Raw genomic sequence first — 24,617 nt, 5'->3', positions numbered from 1 at the left:
CGTACACTTTTGTGTTCCTCTCCATTGTCCACTGTGTTTGACCAGCTTTCAACTAAAACCTTCAAGGGTCCTGGCTGTTTCCAGACAGCCCCAGATTTACGTTTTTTTAAACAAAACCAATACAGTTTACCAGAAAATAATAGGGAGTCCTTCCTTCCATCTATTTTCTATACTCACGTACTCCAATTAAGGCTCACGGCAGTCATAGGGTGTGAGGCGGGGTTACCCTGCCTCACACCCTCCTGTCTGGGGGGAGAATGGACAGGATGTCAGTCTGTCGCAAGGCCACATATAGACAAGCAAGCACACCCATACCTGTGGACAGTTTTTACCCAAGGCGAAAATATGACCATCATGTATTGCAAATGCCTTGCGTCCGTCCATCCGTCTGTCTGTGCTCAGCATAGGTCCAGTCCAATTGCTGCCAGGGTCTTTATATTCACACGGAGCATTCTTGGGACACAGACCTTGGACAAGTTCAAAGATGGCTAACTTTGACCTATCTTTATGCTCATACGGCCGATGGTATTTTAGCATTGCGTTACATTTAAAGTTTCCAGTTCACCTAACCTACATGTTTTGGGCGTGGGAGGAAGCCAGGGCACCCAGAGGGAACCTACACAAACACAGAAACATGCAAACTTCATACAAAAAGGACACATGGGAATTGATCCCATGACTCAAACATGGGGAGCCAGAACATAACCACAAAGCCACCGTGTAGCCTAGTAGGGAGTCCTCCGTGTGCAAATTGTTTATCACCTGGAAAATGTTCAAAATATGACAGAGTTTCAATTTTTTTATATTATTTCTTTCTTTCTTTATTTATTTATTTTCTTTTTGTCATTTTGTTTTGCTTGCTTAACAGTGATGGAAAATCTGACACAAAATTCAGCAAATTCAATAGGTAATATGGTCTGCACTGTTCAGTATGTGTCTGTAGAATAAATTAGCCTTGACACAGTCACAGCATTTGCGACACATCGGGGAGTTTTGTGTATGTTTAAACACCCACAGTCATTGCGTTGTGTCAGCTGAGCTAAACGTTGTTGTAGTTGCTGCATTCAGCATTAAGGAGTTGTGAGAATATCATTTGAAGCAACACTAACAAAGATGAGTTATTCACCACTTCGAACATTTTTGTCATTATCAGAGTATGACAGTACACAAATAACATTACTGCAGAAGTTATCATTAAGTAAGCATGATATTGCGCCATCATCTTCTTGTAACTTTAGCGCATTCCTGCCATCAGCTGGACAGGAGTGTATAGTAGCAGACTGACATAAATGGAAAAGGTCCTGCTTTGAAAATTTTATTTCAGTAAAACTACCAAAATATTAGTGCTGATATATACTTGAAGTACATAAAATGTACTCATTATGTCAGTTCAATGACTGTGTAGTGCACATAACATTCTAATAAATCTAATAATACCACCTAATGGCCCAGTCACACGACACTTAACGAATGGCAACGAAGCCCTAACGAAACAAGAAATCTGGACTTTCATTGACTTTTGTTGGCATCATTTAACCTTCGCGCAGCTTCGTTCCTGCAGCTGGCGCTTTGTCAGGATTTTTAAACTTGAAAAATTTGAACGAAGGGCAATGAAAACCTCAGTTTGTCCTTGTTTTGTTTTGCTGTCATTCTTGATGTTTTTTAATCGTTTGTTTGGTTTTTGTAACGTTATTGTTTAATTTGACTTCGTTCCAGCAGCTGAATGTTTTCACACAATGCAGAAGCCGGTAAAAGCTGCCCTGTAAAACCGTCGGAAATTACAGGGCAGACTCAGCCTGTTTGCTTGGATTTTTTATCTGGGTGGGGAGTCAGGTTCAGTGGGCTCAGGCACCTTATATAGGGAAGAATTCATCTTTTGTGCGGATACAATTAATTATTTTGCCACAAGCAACTGCTGAATTTGAAACAACAAAAAAGTTGTCTAATTTCTGACGGTACTTGAACGCAGCGGTAGCGAGAGCAGCAGCCCCTGCGTGCGCTTATTATTTTTTATTAAATAGAACAATATCAGTGTAGGAATGATAATCAGCTCTTCTGTACATGTGGCAACAGGTAGATAATTCAAAACATAAAGAGCTGTTCTGGGAGGCAGAATTCACGTTGTGGATCAACTGCAGTTGGTGGAATAACCGCACATGGGGAGTCCATGCGCGTTCACACGCACTGATCAATTTACTGCTCTGATATATTCAGTCATCTTTACACTTATATTTATTCCCTGTTTTGATAGTTTTCTGTTTTTATATATATATAAGCTAACGTAATACAGTGATAAAGCAGTGACCATGGCACACCAGAGTTTTTTTTTAATCGGAGCAAGACGGAGCGCGCAGCGTGTCATCAGACATCATCCATCCATCATTGTGGATTCTGATGATGAGATGATTCCTCTTTTGTTCTGGATGAGGAACCAGAGCAGGTGGTCCACTGACGTGCGCACAGATCTCCACAGCTTCTGTTTGCAGTTTCTCAAGGACTCAGGTGCTATGAGCTCCATCCCAGCACCGAGTCCTGGAACTCAGAGATGCAGACACACACTGCTCCAGCTGTGGCACCAGGTGCGTTTTATTTAAAGCGTCGAGATTGTTAGCTTTGGTTTTGTTAAGTTCCTCTTTCGTTGCTTTTGCGCTCTTGCTTCGCAGACTGTTCGGTGATAAAGCTCTTTCAACCACCTTTTCTCAACGAATTGTGACTTTTTTACTTTTTCCCTTCGTTCAGGAATCATTGTGTGCCGTGTGACCGGGCCATTAATAATTTCTAACTTTCATTTGATCAGAAATTAGACAGGATTTGAGTGCTGTAGTGCTCCTCATGGCATGTAGAATTTCAAAATTTCTGTGGAGTTTTGATGGCTTTGAGCTTTTGGCCTTTATATATAGCTGCTTTTAGTTCCGTCCCTCTGGTCCCACCTACTCATATAAAAAGCTTGGGTGTCCCCCCGTCACTTTCCTCACGAGATAAACATCACCGGAGCAAACTGTCAACCTGTGAGTCAGGTCCTAACTTTTTCCTCTGTGATACTTGAAACAAGTGTTAAGTAAACACTTGATAATCCACGAAGATGCCGTATGTCCTCATCCAATAGCAGCAGCCATAATAACTGGATTTAATTTCATGGATTACAGGGCTTTTATAGGAAGTTAAATGTTTTTATACAGCACAAATTGGGCAGAAAAGAAGCGGTCAGCGTAAGCTGTTGCAGTGAAAACAGCGTTATTGTCGAGTGCTCATTAGAGATAAGCACGAGTTGAACTCTCACGCTTGTCAGCGTGGCTCTCTAATGGTCACTCGTCCGGCCAGAGTGGCCCCACGTTTGATCAAAGCTGACTGGCTCCAAACCAGACCGGCAACAAACACAATAGGCTTACAAATGTTTTTCCTATTCAGATGGCAGCAATTACAGTTTGACATAAAATTCATTTAGTGTCTGCTGCCTGCATGTGTGTTTGTGCACTTGTGTGCGTTTGTGTGTGGCCGGCGCTGCCTCGGTTGAAGAGGGAGATCCCTATTGCCCCGGTCATCCATGCTTGTGAAAATCAATGTTTGATTTGCCAGCTACTTGATAAAGGATTTAATGCTGAAACATGCACCAACCCTCTCCTGCCATACTGGCAATAAAGAAATTACCTGATTACCTTCATTTGTTCTTGGAGTCTTCATTCAGCCTGATGTTTGCTGATGTTTGGCCTCTGATCACGCGTAATCATGCAGGAAATACGATACCTGTGATTACCTGACTTGTATCATCTCGGCACTGCAGATACGGTGTTTGTTTGTGTGTGTGCATGTCCAGAGTGGTATATACAATAACCCTCTCACACGCGCACACACACACACACACACGCATGCATGCACGCACACACACACACACACACACACACACCCAAGTGCTCCCTGCTTTTAGTTTGTGTATCGACCGCTCTCTGGAATGGGGAAACGCCAGCAAACAAAATCAATTGCTGCTGTTTTTTCTCTCCTCCAATGGCCTTCTGTTATCTACAGTGAATAGAAAGTGCGTATTGTGGTGCACAGGACACACGCCTTGTCCGAACCCCTGAGAGGTCCACACACGGAGGGTCACATGCAGGCCTGCAGCAGACTGGGGTAAATTACATGTAGTTAAATTTAATTGGAAGAAATATGGCACCAACCCTGAGTTTTTCCCCTCCCCCATTTTCAAGCGTGTTTGGACTCGCTTTGTTTTTCATGACCATTCAGCCATATCTTCTGTCAACTAGCAAGACTTGCCGCAGCTTCCAGTGGGGCACAAAGTTTATTATTTCTCCTATTGCACACTCGGCCGTGCCTACAAATCAAGTAGGGGTGTAGAACGTGTGAATGAAACATCATCTGTCTTTGATTATGTCGAGTAGCCTTTGCCAAGTGGCTAAGCTATTGGGCAGTCTATTTCTTTTTGGCATGAGATAACATCAAACCTGATTTTGCAAATATCATATAGCTGCCTTCCGATCTCTGTGTCCGCAGCTCTTTTTTCTCTCTTTCTGTCGCTCTGACATGGGTTGTAGGTGGTGGTTGGGGGGAGATGGTAGATTAGTGGTGGCTGTCTGGCAGATCCGTCTGTCTCGTGTCAGAAAATAGAATTCATTTGTGTGATCCAGATGCTTGCAGGCTCTCTGTCAGTGTGTGTGTTGTTCTGTTGCTCAGTCAGAGGAAAGGATTATCTGTGGGGTAGGGGTGGTGAGATGAGGGCTGGAGGATGCGGCTCACATCACTTACTTGCATCACAAATCCCTTTCTGACGAACACTTTATGCTGTCGATTTACCCCCATTTTGAGTCCACAATCAGGGGTAGGTGTTAAGGGGTCATTGCAAATCACCTTTCAGATTTACTGGCCACCCTCCAAATTTTATGAGCCGTGGTTTTAAAAGAGAGTGAAAATCAGCCATTATGTTTAAACACTAATAACAGTGCATCTACATGTTCATGCAATCAAAGAAACACTGAAAACTGCCATGTAGTAATTAAACACGAGCCTTGAACCATCAGTGCTGGAGTATATGTTTTAAAAGCATATTTACACTCTGCTTTGCTTCAAATACACACTGTTTGCAACTGATGGTGTGTGCTTCTTACCAGGCCAGTAGGGTAGCGCTTTCCACATGAATATAAAAGTTTTCTCATGTTGTCTGTGTTTTCTTCCTGCTAAAAGGCACTGTACAGGCCCTTTAAAATTTCTTAATACATCAGTTAATTACTTAATTTGTTAAATACCACTACTATTAATAATGATTGGTTACATACTACTACTACTACTAATAATAATAATAATAATTATAATGGGGAGGATGATTGTATTTTTTAAATAAAATGGCTTTCATCAGTGTCATTGAATTGGTATTACTCTTGTTCTTCTTATGCTAGTACAGTCTGAGTGGAATTGATAAGCGCCATAAAAAAATCAGTTTATTTTGTAAAAGTAGGAGTAGCTTGGATGAAACTTTGTTTCGTTGTTGTTTTTCTTAATGCATTGCAGAGGTATTTGGTTGTTAAGCATATACACTGGATGAATTTAATGTGTTTGCTGTGTGTGCTGTGTAAATGTACACACAATGTAAGTTGGGACGTTGTGTAAAATGTAAATAAAAACAGAATGTTATGTGTCGACGCGGGTTGAGGAGCGGACCTGCGTCTGACAGAACCCAGCGCTAAAAATAACCAGAAAGCGGTTCCAAAACAAAACAATTTATTTTTTACCCTCTTTGGTGCATAACAATGTGTACAAACTAAACAGCGTCCTTCTGGTGGAGTGACTGTTGGCACGCTCTCCAGCGCCCGTAAGGATCTAAGCCCGGCGCTCCTGGACCCACTACCACCGCCAAACACTCCCCAGGTGGACACGACAAACTGACTCTCTGTGAAGCAAAGAAGAGGTGCGGTAAGTCAGCAGTTACAACAATATCTTTCAAAAGACACACGCTATCAGCAACACATTCAGGTCTATATCTTCTTTAACTTTATGCAAATGAGCAGCTTCTCACAACAGGTGGAGGATCACTTATCCGCACGCCACAGCAGTGAGAAGCAAGCTGCACAATTCTCATCTCAATTCAAGTATACTGTGTAACAAAACACCAAGTTACTATCAACAATTAGTCAAACAATCACCTTTAATGTGTGCTGACAGCATGTGTCCTCACCCTTCCCTGCTTCACGGGCTCGATGTGTCAAACCCAGGCGCGGTCCTCAGCGTCTCACAAACGAACATCACAAGGTCGAGTTCCCGGCAGTTCTGCTTGAATCACACATGACTTAAATGCAGAACGCCATCCAATTATCTGCTTCAGCTGAAAGTCTTTAAGGTTGCATGTGAGCACCAGTCACAGGTGCTACACATGATGTTGATGAGGGTGAGGACTCTTCAGCCAGCACCTTCTTCCACAGACAAATCAGTTTCCATGCCACCTGAAGAGCAAAGAAAAGAAAAGAACACCAAAATATCCAGCCACACCCCCCAACACACAACAACAGAATACAATGATTTGCAAATCCTCTTCAACCTATATTTAATTGAATACACCACAAACACAAGATATTTAATGTTCAAACTGATAAACTTTATTGTTTTTGTGCAAATATTTGCTCATTTTGAAATGGATGCCTACAACACGTTTCAAAAAAGCTGGGACAGTGGTATGTTTACCACTGTGTTACATCACCTTTCCTTCTAACAACACTCAATAAGCATTTGGGAACTGAAGACACTAATTGTTGAAGCTTTGTAGGTGGAATTGTTTCCTATTCTTGCTTGATGTACGACTTCAGTTGTTCAACAGTCCGGGGTCTCTGTTGTCGTATTTTACACTTCATAATGTGCCACACATTTTCAGTGGGTGACAGGTCTGGACTGTAGGCAGGCCAGTCTAGTACCCGCACTCTTTTACTACGAAGCCACGCTGTTTTAACACGTGCAGAATGTGGCTTGGCATCTTTCTGAAATAAGCAGGAACGTCCCTGAAAACGACGTTAGTTGGATGGCAGCATGTGTTGCTCCAAAACCTGGATGTACCTTTCAGCATTGATTGAGCCATCACAGATGTGTAAGTTGCCCATGCCATGGGCTTTAACACACCCCCATACCATCACAGATGCTGGCTTTAGAACTTTGCGCTGGTAACAATCTGGATGGCCTTTTTCGTCTTTTGTCCAGAGGACACAACGTCCATGATTTCCAAAAAACAATTTGAAATTTGGACTCATCAGACCACAGCACACTTTTCTACTTTGCATCTGTCCATTTCAAATGAGCTCGGGCCCAGAGAAGGCGGCAGCATTTCTGGATGTTGATGTATGGCTTTCACTTTGCATAGTAAAGTTTTAACTTGCACTTGTAGATGTAGCGACGGACTGTGTTAACTGACAATGGTTTTCTGAAGTGTTCCTGAGCCGGGAGGAAGATCCTTTACACAATGATATCGGTGTTTAATGCTGTGCCGTCTGAGGGATCGAAGGTCATGGGCATTCAATGTTGGTTATTGGCCTTGCTGCTTATGTGTAGAAAGTTCTCCAGATTCTCTGAATCTTCTAATTATATTATGGACTGTAGATGATGGAATCCATAAATTCCTTGCAATTGAACATTGAGAAACATTGTTCTTAAACTGTTGGACTATTTTTTCACACAGTTGTTCACAAAGTGGTGATCCTTGCCCCATCTTTGCATGTGAACGGCTGAGCCTTTTAGGGATGCTCCTTTTATACCCAATCATGACACTCACCTGTTTCCAATTAGGTGTTCTTTGAGCATTCATCAACTTTCTAGTCTTTTCTTGCCCCGTCCCAACTTTTTTGAAATGTGTTGCAGGCATCCATTTCAAAATGAGCAAATATTTGCACAAAAACAAAGTTTATCAGTTTGAACGTTAAATATCTTGTCTTTGTGGTGTATTCAATTGAATATAGGTTGAAGAGGATTTGCAAATTGTATTCTGTTTTTATTTACATTTTACACAATGTCCCAACTTTATTGGAATTGGGGTTGTACTATCGAGGAACTATGAGTGTTGGATCAGGAAAACTTCAACATCCCTGATTATAGTATTGGATTATTGTATAGCTTTTTTATTTGTTGTTTTGTTTATGTTATATCAGTATGACCTGGTTGTTTTTCATATCCCTAACTAATCGGCCACACACCAAAAACACATCAACAGTTGGTCTGCGGCAGTGATAAACTTGAAGATTTAAATTTTGAAAGCAGAATTGCCAATGTTCTATTCATACAAGTCTCGACATCGAAGCATGATTATGCTGGTTGTTTTTAATTTCATATTATAGCATCAGAACACTAAATACATGCTGCAATAAATATCTCCTGATGTGTCCAACAAAGGGATCAAGTCAGCACAAAGCTAGTTGAGTCCCTTGATACAAATTACCAAGGGAAGATTCTCAGCGCATGAGTGTATAATCTCGTTGATATTGTTGCTCGAGCCCTTAGAACACACTAAAAAATCAGTGAACAGAGCCAGAGAATACTGCCTGCCGTGAATGTTTTGTATGGTGTGTTATACCATGCTGCTATAGTACATTGTAAACAGATGTATAGCACATAGTTATTTCCTCAACTCGTTGAAGTAAGTGCTTCAACCTTTAATCATTTCTTCCACTCTCAAGCTGCTTCAAAGCTTCTCTGTCCATTTATTATCGGAAACCTCACCAACTACTGCAGTATTCAACTGTGAACTCAAAAAGCGACATGTTTGTGTTTTTGAATGAATGGCGGCATGAAGACGGTGAGAACAGCACGGGTTGTCTCAGGGTTATTGCATGGGAGTGGGGTCGTCTACGGTGCCTGGTTGCTTCATACATTCAGGGTAAAAGGGGGGTTGATGGATAGACCCCATCTGGGGATTTCATGAAGGCTTCAAAGCAGGATACTGGAGGAGGTCTGTAGGGTTTCAAAAGGAAGTAGGGGAAAGGAGGGCACAAAGGCAAAAAGAGCTGTCATTAATCAAACTCTTTCCACCTGCCACCTCTTCTCTCTGCCCCCTGTCCTTTCTTTATCCCTCCTGCCACCTCTCTTTAATGTCCCTCCTTCTTCCCAATAGTTTTTTGTCCCAAGTCCAAGTGTAGTACTCCATTGTATGCGCCTCTTAACAGCCTTTGAGTTGCAGGGTACTCGCTTCCAAACGTCACACTGAAAGGTGTTTAATGCTGTTACGAGGTGGCAGCTGAGACACTACGCCCTCTAACAAGGAGACATGGACTCAATGCAGAGGATAAACAGGAATTACTATCCTTAATTCACTTAAACTAGGGTGCTTTTTCTCTGCCACCAGCCGCTTAACTTTCTGGCCCAGTACAGCCCTCCCATGTCCTCCCGAGAGTGTTCTAACTCAAAGGTTTGCTTTTTTGTTGGTTTGAGGTCAGTCAGTACATTACAAGGTGCCTTGACAGGTCAGAAGTCTTGTCTGGAGCTCGTGAGTTGCTTGCTAACTGTGCTTCCCCACAGTGTCTGTTTGAGGAGCGTTGACCTCTGTGTGTTGCCGGTTTATTGGAAGTGACTTTGGAGATCAGAGTTCCTGGTGTTGCCACAGGCTGAGTTACCTAACTGATGTTGAGTTCTCATCACCATACAGCTTGAGTGATAAACTGAGCTGTAAGGCTGAACGATATGGAGAAAATTTTTTAATATTTAATAATTTGCTGAAAAATATATTACAGTAATACAATAATTGACACGATAAATCATCAAATTGTTTGTAACTTAATGCTACGATCTTCATCCCAAATTTGCCTGCAGATTTTTTATTTTTTTTTTACACTCTTTTTGTGTCTTAAAGTGGAAACTCACATTTTCAACCTGTGCTCTATTTTTTCACATTTTAAGGGTCATCTTTTGCATCAGGACAAAAACAAAATTAGTCTGCACATTATGAATTTAGAGCAGAAACACGGTCATGGTCTTTCTGGCTACATAATGCTATGTATGAGGCAAACTAAAAACACTAAACTGCTTCTTGCAGCAGAAGTAAATGTAAAGAATCTTTTTATAACAAATGATAATACAGTTACCCACTTAACTCCAGTAACATTATATAGCCATTTAGGCCATGACCATGATTATAAGTCTCAAGAGGAAAGATGACCCCAAAAAATCTAGACATAGAGCCGAGGCTGTAAAATCCCAGAGTTCCCCTTTAAGTCTTCACAAGTTCATTGTAGAGCAGGTAGATTGGTGAGATAGGAGTTGAACTACCAAACTATAGAACTGGGTTTAATTCTCTGTCCTGCTGTGTCCTTGGACAAGACACTTGATCTGCGTTGTCTCAGTTCACCCAACTGTAAAAGGGTACCTGCCTGGCTGGGGGAAGTAACTTGTGATGGACTGGCATCCCAGCCAAGGGGAGTCATAGACTCTCATCTAGTTTATGTAACAGAATCTGGAGATCAGCACCTGTTGGCATCAAGGCCGGTATAGGACTTCTTTATATTTTTAGTGGTGACAAACGTTTGTTGTATTTCTGTTTCTTCTTCTTTCAGCTGGTTGCTTGGGGTTGCCACAGTCAAAAGGTACGTATACACATTTGGATTTGGCACAAGTTTTACACCAGATGCCGTTCCTGACGCAACTCCAGGTCTACTTGGAGAAGCAGTTGTATTTTTATTTACAGTTGTCGTATTTACACTCACCATATTTTGTGCAGTATCTGGTTCTATAATTGTCCATCTCCTTTAAAGCTCAAGTACAACAAATGTGGAAGTTTGCTTGGAGACTAATTCATGGATAAATTATATGACAACAGGTGATGTTTCTGAAGACTAAAAGTGCTCCATGTCCACAGAGGATGATTAGACATTTAGGATGATTAGACATTTATCCATCAATGATTAAAAAAATAACTTATCACATCACTTAAGAATAAAAAAAAGGAAACAAACCCAGAAGAGTCATTAAACTTTGTTGCACTGCCTCCTATAATTGAACAGTATTTCTTCCGTAACTTCTCACCTTATATATTAAAGGAGCAACAGCACGAGTTCATTAAAAATAGATGCTGCACATTGAGCTTTGGAGGCCAATTATCCCACCTAGTCTTTTTACAATCGCTGATAATAAAAGTCGCTGCAGTCAGCCACTCCCACACTGCTTCACTGCCTCAGCCACTCCCACCTCACATCCCTCCCCCTCCGTCACCCTCTCCAACCGCCTGTTGAACCGCCTGTTGTCGTTACACCAGATCATCAGTAAACAGCTTTTCACTGGATTTGATGGAGTGCACCGTTTTGATTTGCAGGGATTTCTGCGCATGTGCGTTTCTCTAATGCCGCTGTATGCTGCAGGTGGCGGCGGACAATCGCACCTCATTGACAGTGAGGCATTTGAGTGTGTGTGCACATACACAATGACACACGTGTAAACATATAGATGGGACCCTTCCAGCGTGTAGTGCCATCGTGCTTTTTTTGACAACAGTGTCTTAAGAAGATCAGAGCGCCCGGAGCACAGACGCAGTTTTCCTCCACGTGCCGTACATCAAATATGGCTCCGTGTGAGAGGCAGCAACATCACTGTGCACTTTTAAGCCTGCTCTTCAGATGGCTGATATTGCTGCATGCATAAAGAAGGATATGGCATACAAACCCCCCACTGTGTGTCTGCACCGCACACCCCGATATCACAACACACATTTGTGTGCGTCTTGCTGGAGGTACTTCAAGGATCAAACACAACAGCAGCAGGTAAAACAGCACATGAAAAAGAAAACAGTGTGATTGTTTTTCTGCAGCTGATGATTAAGTTTGCTCAAAGGTATCCATTAGCTGTCAACACCTTCCCGTTCTAAGATAACACAAAGCTAATGGATAATACATCCTGCTCCAATGCCATTATGCAAATAGTGAAGGAACTTGCTCAGCTGGTTCTGATGTGTGCTCAACAGTCTTCCACATTGCAGCAAGTCAGTTGCTTTAGAATGCATTTTAATTGGCCGCAGTAGGTAGCTGTGTCAAGGCCCGGAGCCACATTTGGTTTGCCATGTTCGCCGGTTGAAGAAAGCCCTCCTTCACTCCCTGTAGGCGCTGTTAAAATCAAACTGACTGCATTAATAGTCTGATCTGGATGTAATTAAGAGTAAGGAGAGGTCAGCCAGCAGGGAGGGAGAACATGAGAAGAAAGGGAGGAAGGTAGAGGTGTGATTCCCCTCCCAGATTTCTTTTTAAGCCCCTCTGTGGCCGCTGGCGGTGGTGGTGGTGACAGGCCGACAGCCAACAACTCAGAAGAGGAGGCAGGCGAGGTCATCGGAGTGTAGTGCAGATGAAGCTAGACGCTGTTAAACCCACTTTATGTCATCCATCATGTGTGTATATACTTGATAAACCCTCCGTGAGGTCACCCGTAGCTTTTGTGAAGAGCAAATGTCACCATCTCGGCAGTGCCTGAGTTCGCCAAACTCCCAGCCAATCCATAAATCGATAAAGAGGTTGAGTGTGGGCAAGCCTGAATGCGGCCACATCTTGCCACCAAACAATTGATGCTACGGCTAACAGGCTAACTTTGGTTTGGGTGTTTGAGTGACGCATGTTTTTGTGGACTGGTTGCTGGTTGGGTGCAGGTTTTAATATTTCTGGCATATTGCCTTAGTAACCTTTGCACCATCAGTGGACCTACTGTCACCAAAGTACGTACTAATTAGTGCTAACGGTAAAGTAAGTAAGCATGTCTTTTTGGATTCTCTCTTGTTTTCACACAGGGTCACCACAGCAGACCCAAGGTGGGCATCCATTTTGATTTGGCACAAGTTTTACGCCCGATACCCTTCCTGACGCAACTCCACATTACATGGTGAATGGGCAGGGGCGGCCTTGAACTGAGAACCTTCCACTCTGGAAACAAGCGTAGTTAGCCATATTGTCACCACCCCTTCTGGTGCTAATGGTACTAACATTAATTTTTAATACTAAAATGTCACTCAAGGGAAATACTGGAGCACCAGTGTTTTCAGTGGTCCGTTAGTGCATTTAACCACACACACAGCAAGGCTTATTATCTTAGATATTTGGAATAAAATGCTCAGAAAGGAAATGAGATTCTTCCATCGGGTATCTGGGCTTACACTCTGGGCCAGTGAGAAGCTCTATTATCCAGGAGGGACTCAGAGTAGAACCGCTGCTTCTTCAAAAGGAGTCAGCTGAGGCGGTTCAGCCATTTGATAGTCCCAGGGAAGTCCCAAGACACGCTGGAGGGATTATATTTCCCAGATGGCTTGGGAACACCTCTGGATCCCCTGGAAGAGTTACAGGACTTGGCCAAGGATAGGGAAGTGTGGAATGAATGACTTGGACTACTGCCACCGCGACCCGGACCTGGATAAGCGGTAGGAAATGAATGAATGCTCAGAAAGGTAAGATTATGAGGTTTGTTTATTGTGATGAGTGACATAGTGAGAAATGGTGGAAGAGGGGCCAGGTTCGGGTAATTGAGCCAGTTTTACAGAAGATAATGTTCAAATTAATAGTTGTGTTTGTTTATTTATTTATTTATTTATTCAAACGCCACTGAACAGTTGACTCGACCAGGTTCAGCTAGCAGACTCTGGCATATCCCTGTCACTCAATGTGACAACATTCCTAATTATTCAACACTTCATGGCTTAAAATTGCTTAAACAGAAGAGTTATATAAATGTTCACCGCTGTACTGTCATCATTAAACTAGCTATAAGGATCAAAACTGCTTTGTTTTGTTTTTTGTGCTAGGCTATAAATGTTTATTTCTGCTGTAAAGTTGGGAATTTTAACATGGGCATCCACGGAAAGCAAGCAGTGATTCAAGGAACTGCAAGATTTGTCATTTCCTTGCTGTCTTTATTCTTCAGCACCTGTGGTTGGGACTTGGTGTCATCTTATAATAACAGCTCTTTTTTACCATTATAATGATTATTTGGTGAAAAAGGCCTGTTACACCTGGTAAACACAGGGAGCACTGGGCTGTCACACCATTGGAGATGTTTTTTGCTCATTTGTCCATGATTACTCTGCCTGCGTGTTTGTGTGTGTGTGTGTGTGTGTGTGTGTGTGTGTGTGTGTGTGTGTGTGTGTGTGTGTGTGTGTGTGTGTGTGTGTGTGTGTGTGTGTGTGTGTGTGTGTGTGAAATCAAATAAAAAAAACAACAACAAAAAACACTTGTACACAGTATGCACACAGTAACACACAAACATCAGCTTGCACAGCACTGGGTGGAAAACATAAATTGGAGACAGAGCGTTCCTCGTCTAAGGGGTTTGGAAGAAGGTCGGAGCTTGGAAAGCTGGCTTTCCTCTCAGGAAGTGTTGTTGCTCACCGCTCTCCATAAACACTGGAAAAGAGGCCCAAAGAAAACGTCCCAGACTCACTATTTCCACTGTTAACACACAGACATACACATATTATACCTCTCCTTCCTTAGTTCATGTCTCTTCTTGCTCGCTCACTCTGTCAGAAGCCTATATATTTTCCCAAACAAACACACACGGACCAAAAGCCTGACCTGTGGCGATCAGCTGGCTTTACTTTAGAATTTATGTATGTTGTTTTTATGGCCTTAAAGAGGCTTTTTATGCTCATAAACTATGAGCATCTGGAGATCAATACTTTATTTCTATTTGACATGGAGATGGATTTTCTAAGACTTTTCTTTTTCATATCCAACACGAGGGTTGAAATAATGATAATAATAATAATAATAATCCATTCATCTATCCATTTTCTATACCTGCTTACTCCAATTAAGGGTTACTGGGGGGGCTGGAGCTTACCGTTTGAGGTGGGGTACACCCTGGCCTGGATGCCATTCTATCGCAGGGCCACATATAGCAACCTAGTCTCACGGCAGTTCATGGGAATGCATTACGAAAAGTACATTATTCTATGGGTTCGTGACGGGGGTAGGAAAATGGGTCGTTTTTCGGAACGGGGGCACAAATTCATTTCATGACAGAGGGCACAAAATGTGGGGTGAAGCGGGATCTGGGGGGTCATGGTTAATGTTTGGGGAGGGTACACACTAATGCTGTGGTTATGGTTCACGTTAAGAGAAGGGGAAGATTATAAATAGCAAAATAAAATTAAGTGTTATGAAAAGCGGACACCAAAAGAAAAGTGAGACTGGGCTGCATATAGACAGAGAAACACATTCACACCTGCACGCACACCTACAGACAAAGTTTTCAGTTCTCCAAAACCTGCATGTCTTTGAACGTGGGAGGAAGCTGGAGCACCCAGAGGGAACCCACGCAAACAGGCAAACACCACACAGAAAGGCCCCAAATGGGAATTGGACGTATGACCTTCTTCCTATGAGGCCACAGTGCTAACCACTAAGCCACTGTGCTGCCCCATAATAATAATAATAATAATAATAATAATAATAAAAGCAGGTATGTTTGCGCTGAACTCTTGAAAAAGAAATTCCAATCAGTTACAAGTGATTTACCTCTCAGAGGAATGTAGATGTTTCTTTATTCATTCAGTTCTTAGCACGTGGGTGGACTGTTGTTTGCCTCGTGTGCTGGGTAAGTTAATAAATTATGGAGTTAAAATTGTCTCATTAATATTTGTAAATGCACGCAGGGTGATCTACAAATAATCATTGATTTGCAGATGTGTTCAGATATCCACAAATGCAAATTTCATATTTGTAACTTGTAAATTGGTTTTTGCAAATAATTTTGTATTTGCAAATATAAAACTTAATTTGTGAAAAAAAATTACATTTGTAAAACTGGAAATTGTATTTGTGAATTGAGTTTCAGCATTTGTGGATCAACAATTACACGCATTCATCGCTTTCCTCTGCGACGTCATTTTGAGACATTCTTTTCGCGAACACAGATCCACAAACAAATGCCGACTGATTCACACTGGATATCCACTAGATGGCAGTGTGGTTCCATTCATTGATGTGGCTGAAACTATATGCTCCCGGATGACTCTTTAATCGTGATCATTACTGAGTATTTAAAATGCTTATCGCAAAGTGTTCTTTTTTTTTTTTACGACATAATGCAAGTTTTATAAGTCCGCGGACACTGATCTGTGTGTTACAGATACAAATCAGTTTCCTCGGATCCGCGGAGCCTGGCTGTTGCGACAGTTGTTGTAAAGCGGGACTGGTTGGTTGCTGCGGTGACGCTGTGTGGCTCCTGTGCGAAGCTTAGCGAAATGTAGCAACTTTTAGAACTTTCAAGTTTTTAAAAGAAGAATTTTGCAGCATGTCTGTGTCACGGAGCACGCACAGGTGCAGTGCTGTTTAATACGCTTACTTGAACCACTGCGTTAAAGAGTACAACACTAACACCCTCCGCCCCCTTTCCCATGATGAAATCCGCGGACACATCATTTTAAAAAATAATTCAGCTTGCCACGTCAATGAATGGAACCACACTGCCATCTAGTGGATATCCAGTGTGCGTGTGTATTTGTGAATCAGTCTGCATTTGTTTGTGGATCTGTTCGCGAAAAGAATGTCTCAAAATGACGTCACAGAGGAAAGCGATGAATGCGTGTAATTGGTGATCCACAAATGCTGAAACTCAATTCACAAATACAGTTTCCAGTTTTACAAATGTAATTTTTTTTTTTTTTTTTTTACAAATTAACTTTTATATTTGCAAATACAACATTATTTGCAAAGACCAATTTACAAGTTACAAATATGAAATTTGCATTTGTGGATATCTGAACACATTTGCAAATCAATGATTATTTGTAGATCACCCTGTGTGCATTTACAAATATTAATGAGACAATTTTAACTCCATAATAAATCCACTACAGCCAAAGAATGAAAGCTCTTAGTTGTCATGGCATTCATTTGCACAATCAAGGATAATGCTATGAAAATATCACTATGACCCTTAAAATGTCCACAGTTTATTATTGTCAGAACCCAGTTGTGACACAGGGAGCACTCCATCAGGTTAGACCACCTTCGTCAATTTTTTCATTGAAGCGTGAAGGTAGTTTTCAATCTGTGAAGATCCATCGCTTAAGCTCAGACCGAACGTTCAGATTGTTGAGATTGTTGTGTTTGTTAGCATAAAGGGAAGAGGATCTTGCCACTTTTCATTCCTACAATCTGAAAGTAGTCTCCTAATGTATTGTCAAAAATGTAGAAATTGTGAATGCTGGTCTTTTTCAAGAGTGTCAGATCAAAATGAAACAGTGTTCAGGGTTTACTCTACCAGTGTATACAGGGAAAATACTGAGAGCCATTGACATCTCCAGAACATAAAGTAAGTCCTTTCATCTTCTCCCTTTTTTGTTCACGGTCTCCACAGTGGATCTTCTTGTTGAAAGTTTCACACTGGGCACCCTTCCTGACACAGTTTTACATTACATAGAGACTGGGTACAGGTGGTCTTGTACCAGGAACCTTCTACTTTGGAAACAACTTTATGAATCACTTCTCCGCCACAATACCTAACATTTCTAGAAAATGCATTGTAAAAATAACAAAAGCAATTTGAGAGTTGGATACTTATGCTTCTTTTTTGCCCCTTTTTGCTGCAGGCAATAAGTGACATGTGTAAAGCTGCTATAAAGCATATTTTTGGGGGATTCAGTACTTTAAACAATATACAATATTGTATGTGTCAAAGCTGCTACACAGTGAGGGCTTTACTGTGAAACCTATGGCATCATTTAGTTGGCTAACACTGGCAAATGAATGGATCTATGCCAACGTTAAGGGCCCCTTCATACGTAGTGCGAATAAGCACAACTCAGGGTGACTCACGACGAAACAGCTCATATGAGTGAGCCACATAAACATCAAGCCGACGGTCAGGCGTGCACAATGCCGCTGCGACGGTTTGTGCACGTGACTGTGTCTTTCGAACAGGAACGCAGTCTGAGCAGCTGCACCACATTGCGCCGCTGATGTGGAGAACAATAAAATAAAGACCAGCTGTACAATTAGTGAATATAACTGGGTTGATATAAATAATACATAAAAGGGGACGCAATACAGAACCCCGCTGTTAAATAACCCTGGTTAAAAAAAAAAGTCACTCACGGGATTCAAACCCGTAAGCTCTGATTACCAGACAGAAACTTTACCACTGTGCTACCATCGCTGGCCTGTAATCAATGCAGAAAAATACCTGAAATCAATAAGCACATGGAGGAGGTGTGCTGTGTCCAGCCTCTGCAGCCCGGTCCAAAGGCGAAAGATGTTTTATATATTTCCACATGAGGACAGCAGGCAGAGACACACTCCTCAAGGAGGAATATTGTAAGTTCATGTCCTTCCAAACACGGAATGTGTCCTCCAGCTGGGATGTCCAGAGGCGTGGCTGTGAGCAAACACGCCCCCCTTTCCGTTCAGCACACAGACCAATGTGTCACTCTGTGTTACATGGACATTCATTTTCATTATTTGTTATGTAATTGCGTATGTAAGTATTGCAATTATTTATATAACTGTCTTGGCGGTGGTGTCCTGGCATATCTTCTACAGATGCATTTTTCTGCTGCTTTTAATCTTGATGAGATTTTTATTTCAGTTGATGTAAATATTTGAGTTAATTCTTTCAGTCATCATTGCCTGTCTATTTTAGACAGAGTGGCTTCTTTTAAAACCAGACACGCTCCTTTGAATAGCTCCTCCCCCTGGATGAATGACAGTATTCACAGCTTTACGAGAACCTCTTGGGAAGTGCAGCGTATGTAAAAAATTTACAAAGATACAGGTCCATCTCCTTCATTTAAAGGAGCTTTTAATTTCTTTTAACAATATGGTGAAAGATGCGAGGGCTGTTTATTTTTCTAAACTATTTTTTAACAGAACGGAATCATGTAATCCAAATATTTTATTTGACATAATCAGTTATTATTACACCTGCATCTCCTGCTGCAACCATTCAGTCTAACGAAGACTGTAAGAACGTTTTGTCCTGTTTTATCAGTAAAATCCAGGGAAAACATAAATGCCTCTCTTCCTTCTCCTGTCCCATGTCTCACTCGGCCGTCAGTACTGGACAGTTTCACATCAATATCACTGAAAGAGCTCACTGGTCTGGTTCACAGGATGAAACCTTCCTCTTGCCCACTCAATATTGTCCCCATCTCTTTATTTAAAAAGGTTATCCATACCATTGGGCCCTGTGTCTTATCAATAATCAACAGATCACTGACCTCTGACTGTGTCCCTCAGTATTTTAAACAGACTGTTAATCATCCTCTTTAAAAAATGCCTAATGCTGACCCTTTGCCTCTTTAAAACGTTAGACTGATTTCAAAATTGCCTTTTATTCATTTCCAAAACTTTTAGAAAAGTAGTCGTCAAACAACTCAATGAGGTTTTAGCTGAGTACAATATTCTTGACAAATTTCAGTCTGAATTCCGTCACTTGCACTCCACAGAAACAGCTCTGCTTAGAGTTTCAAATGACATTTTAATGCGCAGAGATACAGGTGAACACTTGGTATTTGTACTTTTGGATCTGTCTGCAGCTTTCAATACAGCTGATCATGATGTTTTAATTGAGAGACTAAGAACATGGGTGGGCATATCTGGGTCAGCCCTAGATTGGTTTTTATCTCATCTTTCTAACAGGAGTTTCTCTGTTGCTGCAGCCGATTATACATCCTCTTCTGTCTCCCTGTCCTGCGGTGTGCCCCAAGGTTCTGTTCTGGAACCTGTTTTATTTGCATTCTATTTGCTCCCACTTAGACACATTTTGAGCTCTTTTGATGAAGTCTCCTATCACTGTTATGCAGGTGACATCCAGTTGTACATTTCATTTACTCCTCAAAATGTTACTAGGGTATCCGTCCTTCAGAACTGTGTTGAGGCCATAACAGGCTAGATGGTGGGTAATTGTTCCTTGATTGTACCCCTGAGGAGTTTGTTCCCTCAGTGGTTAGGAACCTTGTTCCTCTGTCCTCCTTTGTTCGCTCAGCAGTCAGAAATTTGGGTGTTTTGTTTGACCATGCTCTCAATTTGGACACACATTACCTGTTTTGTTCAGTCCTAATTTTTCCACCTTTGGAATATTACCTGCCATGGTAGCACTGTGCCCAGAGCCGAGCTGGAGATGATTATCCACTCCTTTGTTTCCTCGCGCCTGGATTATTGTAACTCACTGTTCTTTAGCCTCCGCAAGTCCTCTCTGGACTGCTTACAAATGGTACAGAATGCGGCTGCAATGCTTCTTAGTAGGTCTTCCAAGAGGTCCCACATACTACCAATTCTGTCCTCCCTGCATTGGCTCCCCATTCAATTGAGACTACAGTTTAAAGTATTGGTGATAACTTTCAGAGGTCTGTATGGTCAGATGCCACCCTGCATCATTGAACTCATACACCCTTATGCTCCAAGCAAGTCTTTAAGGTCCTCAGACCAGAACTTGTTGGTTGATCAAAGGTTTAGGTTGAGAACCAAAGGAGACTGCGCATTTGGGGTGGTAGCTTCCAAGCTATGGAATGCATTGCCAGTTACATCTGTGCTCCGTGCACTCTGTTGGAGCTTTTAAGGAAAAGCTCAAGACCCATTTGTACAGGATTGCTTTCATCTAGTGTTGTGTTGTTGCTGCTTTTAATCTTTGTGCTTTTATTTTACTGCAAAGCACTTTGTGATCGTATCTTGAAAGATGCTGTATAAATAAATTAAACTTTTTACTTACTAAATGGTGCAGTTTTGTGACATCTAATACCCCTATTCCACAGAGAGCTGATCCTTCCCGTTTCATCCCGGATAGCACATCGGGAGCGTTTTGAAGCATCACAGTAATTTCTTGATCCATCTTTTGTCAATCTTGAACAAACTTTGTATATGCAGTAGTTACGGCCATCATTGGCACCTGTTTTGAAATCGGGGTGAAATTTTTGAGCTGTCCCGATTCACGAACTCTGCATCATTATGTGCCCAGGTTTGGCTGCTTGTAGTCTTAACAGCTTCAGTCATGTTAAAACATGTTTAAACGGGGCAGTCCTCATAAGTATAGCTTGATACTTAGATTGTCTTCCTTCAGGATAAAAATTTGAAGAAAAGCAGCGTTTGTTGCACTTCTGGCTAAGAAGGAAGCCGGACACAGCTTTACTTTTTCTTTCAAGCAAGTTGCCAGGTATGCCCTTTATAAGCCAGCCAGTTGCCAGGTCTGCACTTTATGAGCCAGCATGATAGGGGACATGCTGGAGTAAGCCGTTTCATCCCGTTTTCACACTTTATGTGAATTGTGGGGAATCATAATAGAATGGTGCCCTGTGGAATTGGCGTGTAACATTTATCTTGGTCTACTGACACCAAAGGATTGTGAGAAAGCTTCGTTAGTTGATGCCTCCTAATGAGAATGTGCTAACAGAGCTTCTATGAACTTATATAACTGTCACTCATCTGTTTGCGCTGACATGACAGTCGCAGGAAGCATGCTATGTTTGTTTTGCTGCTGCTAATGCACTTTGTTGCGACACCAGCCAGAGGGAAGCTGCCACGGCTATTCTCTGCACCGCGGAAAAAAAAAAATTGAGCTCACTAAACCACCACGCCACTTTACACAGTAGCCTAACTTGTGCATGTGTGCACAGAAAGTGAGAGAGCATCAGAGAAAGAGAGCGGGGAGAGGTTACAAACCCTTTTTTTTTATTACATTTCCTTTGCAATGAAAGAGGAGGCAAGATGGACACTCCATATCTCCCCACTGCGCCAGAAAACTCATCTAAATGGAAAACACATTGTCTTCATTATTTTGCGAGAGCTGAAAGAACAGGGTTGTCATGGTAACAGCCATCTGAGTGAGCGCGAGCGGGCGGCCGAGGGGCTGGTTTTAGGGCCAAAGGAATGGAGAGCGAGGAAAGAAAAGACGAGGAGGCGGGAGGGGAGGGAACAAGGAGGAGGCAGGGTGGAAAGAGAGGAGGGGAGCAAGATGAAGAGGGTGGCGATGGAAGGAAGACAATAAAGATGGAGGAAAGAAAACTAGGAAATTGTGCAGATAGACAGAGTGAAGGGTTCATGAGTGTGAGCAGGGAGCGTCTTTTCCAGTGGAGCCAGACGGTGCAAATGGCCAGTTAGTGGCTGTCAGGGAGCGGGTCTGAGACCCTTATTAATTTCAAGGAGCAGCATCTCTGCAAAGCTCACTGCTACCCTGTGAATGCACGAGTCAAGCGAAGCCCTGTCTGTGCCCGCTGAGCTAACGGGCACTTCAGTAAACATGGTGAAAGCGACTGGCTCCTTGTGCCAAACCAGTGCCACGGCAATGCTGGAAAACCTGTCTGCTGTTGTCTTTATTAGGTACTCCCTCAGAAGAGCCTCTGTCACCAGCAAACCCAACACCATAACACCTTTCATAAAATATTTACCCCTACTGAATCTACAACCAGCACCAAGGCCACATCAAATAAAACCAAGTGCCAGGGCGATACCTAATCCCATCCAATCCTTCTCCTTATCAACTTCATTTTCTTCTTTTTCTGATGCTGGGCGGATTTTCATGATGCTCCTGTCAGTTTAACATCAATTGGAGGATTAGAGATGTTGCTGCAATGAAAAAGACAGAGCTGATTGTTTATTTACAAGTTGATTCCTACTTCTCTGTTCTGTAGCCACTGGCTATGTGGCTAAGGGCCCACACGGCATCATTTTGACAGCCATTGGGCGATTAAGGAAATTAAAGTAATTGCTTAAGTCTTTGTCACGTAAGTACTTTGCGCCTCCTTCCAAATATGCAACTGTGCTTTGACATCCATTGGGAACCAAAACCTAAACGTGTTTGTCTAGAAAGCAACAGTATAGGATTTAAGGGTGTTGATTAATGGAATCTAACGTTCATAACCATTATTATTCGTTATTAATGTGTAATTGTTAAGCCCCTTTCACATTGGCTTATTCGTAGAGCTGCTCATTGCAGCGTATCGTCTACACTGACCTGAGCAGTTCTACGCCCACTTTTAGCAACTCTACGTCAAGTTTTTGCTCTCTATGCAGGAGTATGTTGAGGGCTATGCGCATAGGATGGAAGAAATTAAACATGTTTAATTTTCTTCGGCGTAGAGCGCTGGACACAGTTTGAAGTAAGTCTGTGCAGCACAGCATTACTGCATGCAAGTCTGTGCAACACTGCGCTTCTGTACACAACCAAAAACTGAGTGTGTGAATCCAGAGGAATCAGCTGAAAACATGATCACACAGCCCACAGCGCCTGTGTGTGATCAGAACAGGGAATCGAACTTCAACTCAGAAATCCAGAAACACAACAGAAACAGCAGGTCGGTCGCTCACTCTCTCTCTCTCTCTCTCTCTCTCTCTCTCTCTCTCTCTCTCTCTCTCTCTCTCTCTCTCTCTCTGTGTCTGATCGAACCTGTGACATTAAAATAAAAGCGCACTCGCTGCATGTCGGTGCGCTTATCAAACGCCCTGATCGATCAGGTCTGATCAAATCAGCGGACCTGATCGGAGCAACCGGAGGTTTAAAAGTTTAATGAGTCACAGTGTTTCGTTCAGGGCAGCCTTTACCACAGCCAGACTCAGCAGCATCTGTACACGATGAAAGTGATCCACCAAGACAAAATAATAATAATAATAATAATAATGTTGATGCACCACACCTGCAGTAGAGAACAGACCACACTTCCACAGAGGCAGAAAATAGCACTGAACTGGTTTAATAGCGGCATGGTACACGCGACTGTGTGAGCGAACACACGCAGCTGCAAGTATGAAACGAACACCAAAAAAGGCTGAGTACGCGTGCATTTTGGGTGTATTTAAATTTAATTTATTTAAATGAAACATAACGCTGCAATATGCAGCTCTATAAATACGTCAATGTGAAAGGGGCTTTACCAGAAAGAACAAATTGATACGTTTTCTTGAACTTAGAATGAACCCTTCATATCTACATGGGAGCTAGCCTCCTCATGGAGGCCGCCATGTTGCAGTGCCATGTTGATACAGTAGCCCAAAAGGTCTGGTTTTCCTGCAGGTGTGCTGCTGCATGTTAAGGCATCAGTCAGGTGAGGCACAACTGTTTTATTCCAAACTCTATTCAACTTTCTTTCTGTTTGTGTATGTGCACAGCATGTGTGGTGTCTCAGGTTTTGGAAACCTTCAGATAATTTTAAAATCCTGCAGTTGACAACACTGTGATATAATGGGTGGCCAGTAGATGGCAGTATTCTATGCATTTTGACGCTGGTTATATCACACAGCCTGAATCACAATTTAACAGACCTTTCGGTTTTACAAATGCCTTTTTGTTTTTTTGTTTTTGTTGTTGTTTTTACACAAATGGAAAAAAATACATATTTTACAAAAGCGCATTTATTTGTAAACACCAACACACATTGTATTGATTCACCTGTGTTGTTTTTTACATAGAATGAATTAGTCAACCAATCAGTATGAGCGGAGGCTAAACTTACCCATAATCCCTTTGGGCATCTGTGTGTTAATGTTCAAATCTTCAGAATTAGTGCATTAGTTTAAAAATTAACAGATATATATTATATATCACTTTGTACATTTTAAGAGTTTACATTAATGTATTTATTCTATCCAGATTAATTTGATTTATAAATCAAATCCATAAGTCAACCCTGCTTTCCATTTCACCTCTGCCTCATGGCTTGACCACTGTATGCTGTCAAGGTAAATGGT

The 24,617-nt window shown here is 42.0% G+C and overlaps 1 protein-coding gene across 4 annotated transcripts in view; it reads left to right on the top strand.

Moving 5' to 3' along the window:
• The window catches only part of LOC117523829 (zinc finger MIZ domain-containing protein 1-like), a 259,273-nt gene that overhangs the window by 106,731 nt on the left and 127,925 nt on the right, over nt 1-24,617 (top strand). Inside the window, exons 1-2 of one of the 4 annotated variants that reach the window (XM_034185437.1) lie at nt 22,491-22,657; nt 24,039-24,041. The exons of the other annotated variants lie outside the window; for them this stretch is intronic. The gene's annotated coding sequence lies outside the window, so the exon portion shown is untranslated. Of the gene's footprint in view, nt 1-22,490; nt 22,658-24,038; nt 24,042-24,617 lie in introns of those variants that run through there. 4 annotated transcript variants of the gene reach the window in all.

The sequence above is a fragment of the Thalassophryne amazonica genome, chromosome 13 (assembly GCF_902500255.1).
Source record: "Thalassophryne amazonica chromosome 13, fThaAma1.1, whole genome shotgun sequence".
NCBI lineage: Eukaryota > Metazoa > Chordata > Actinopteri > Batrachoidiformes > Batrachoididae > Thalassophryne > Thalassophryne amazonica.
The sequence above is the reverse complement of the archived record's forward strand: the minus strand, read 5'-3'. Positions and strand labels throughout refer to the sequence as shown.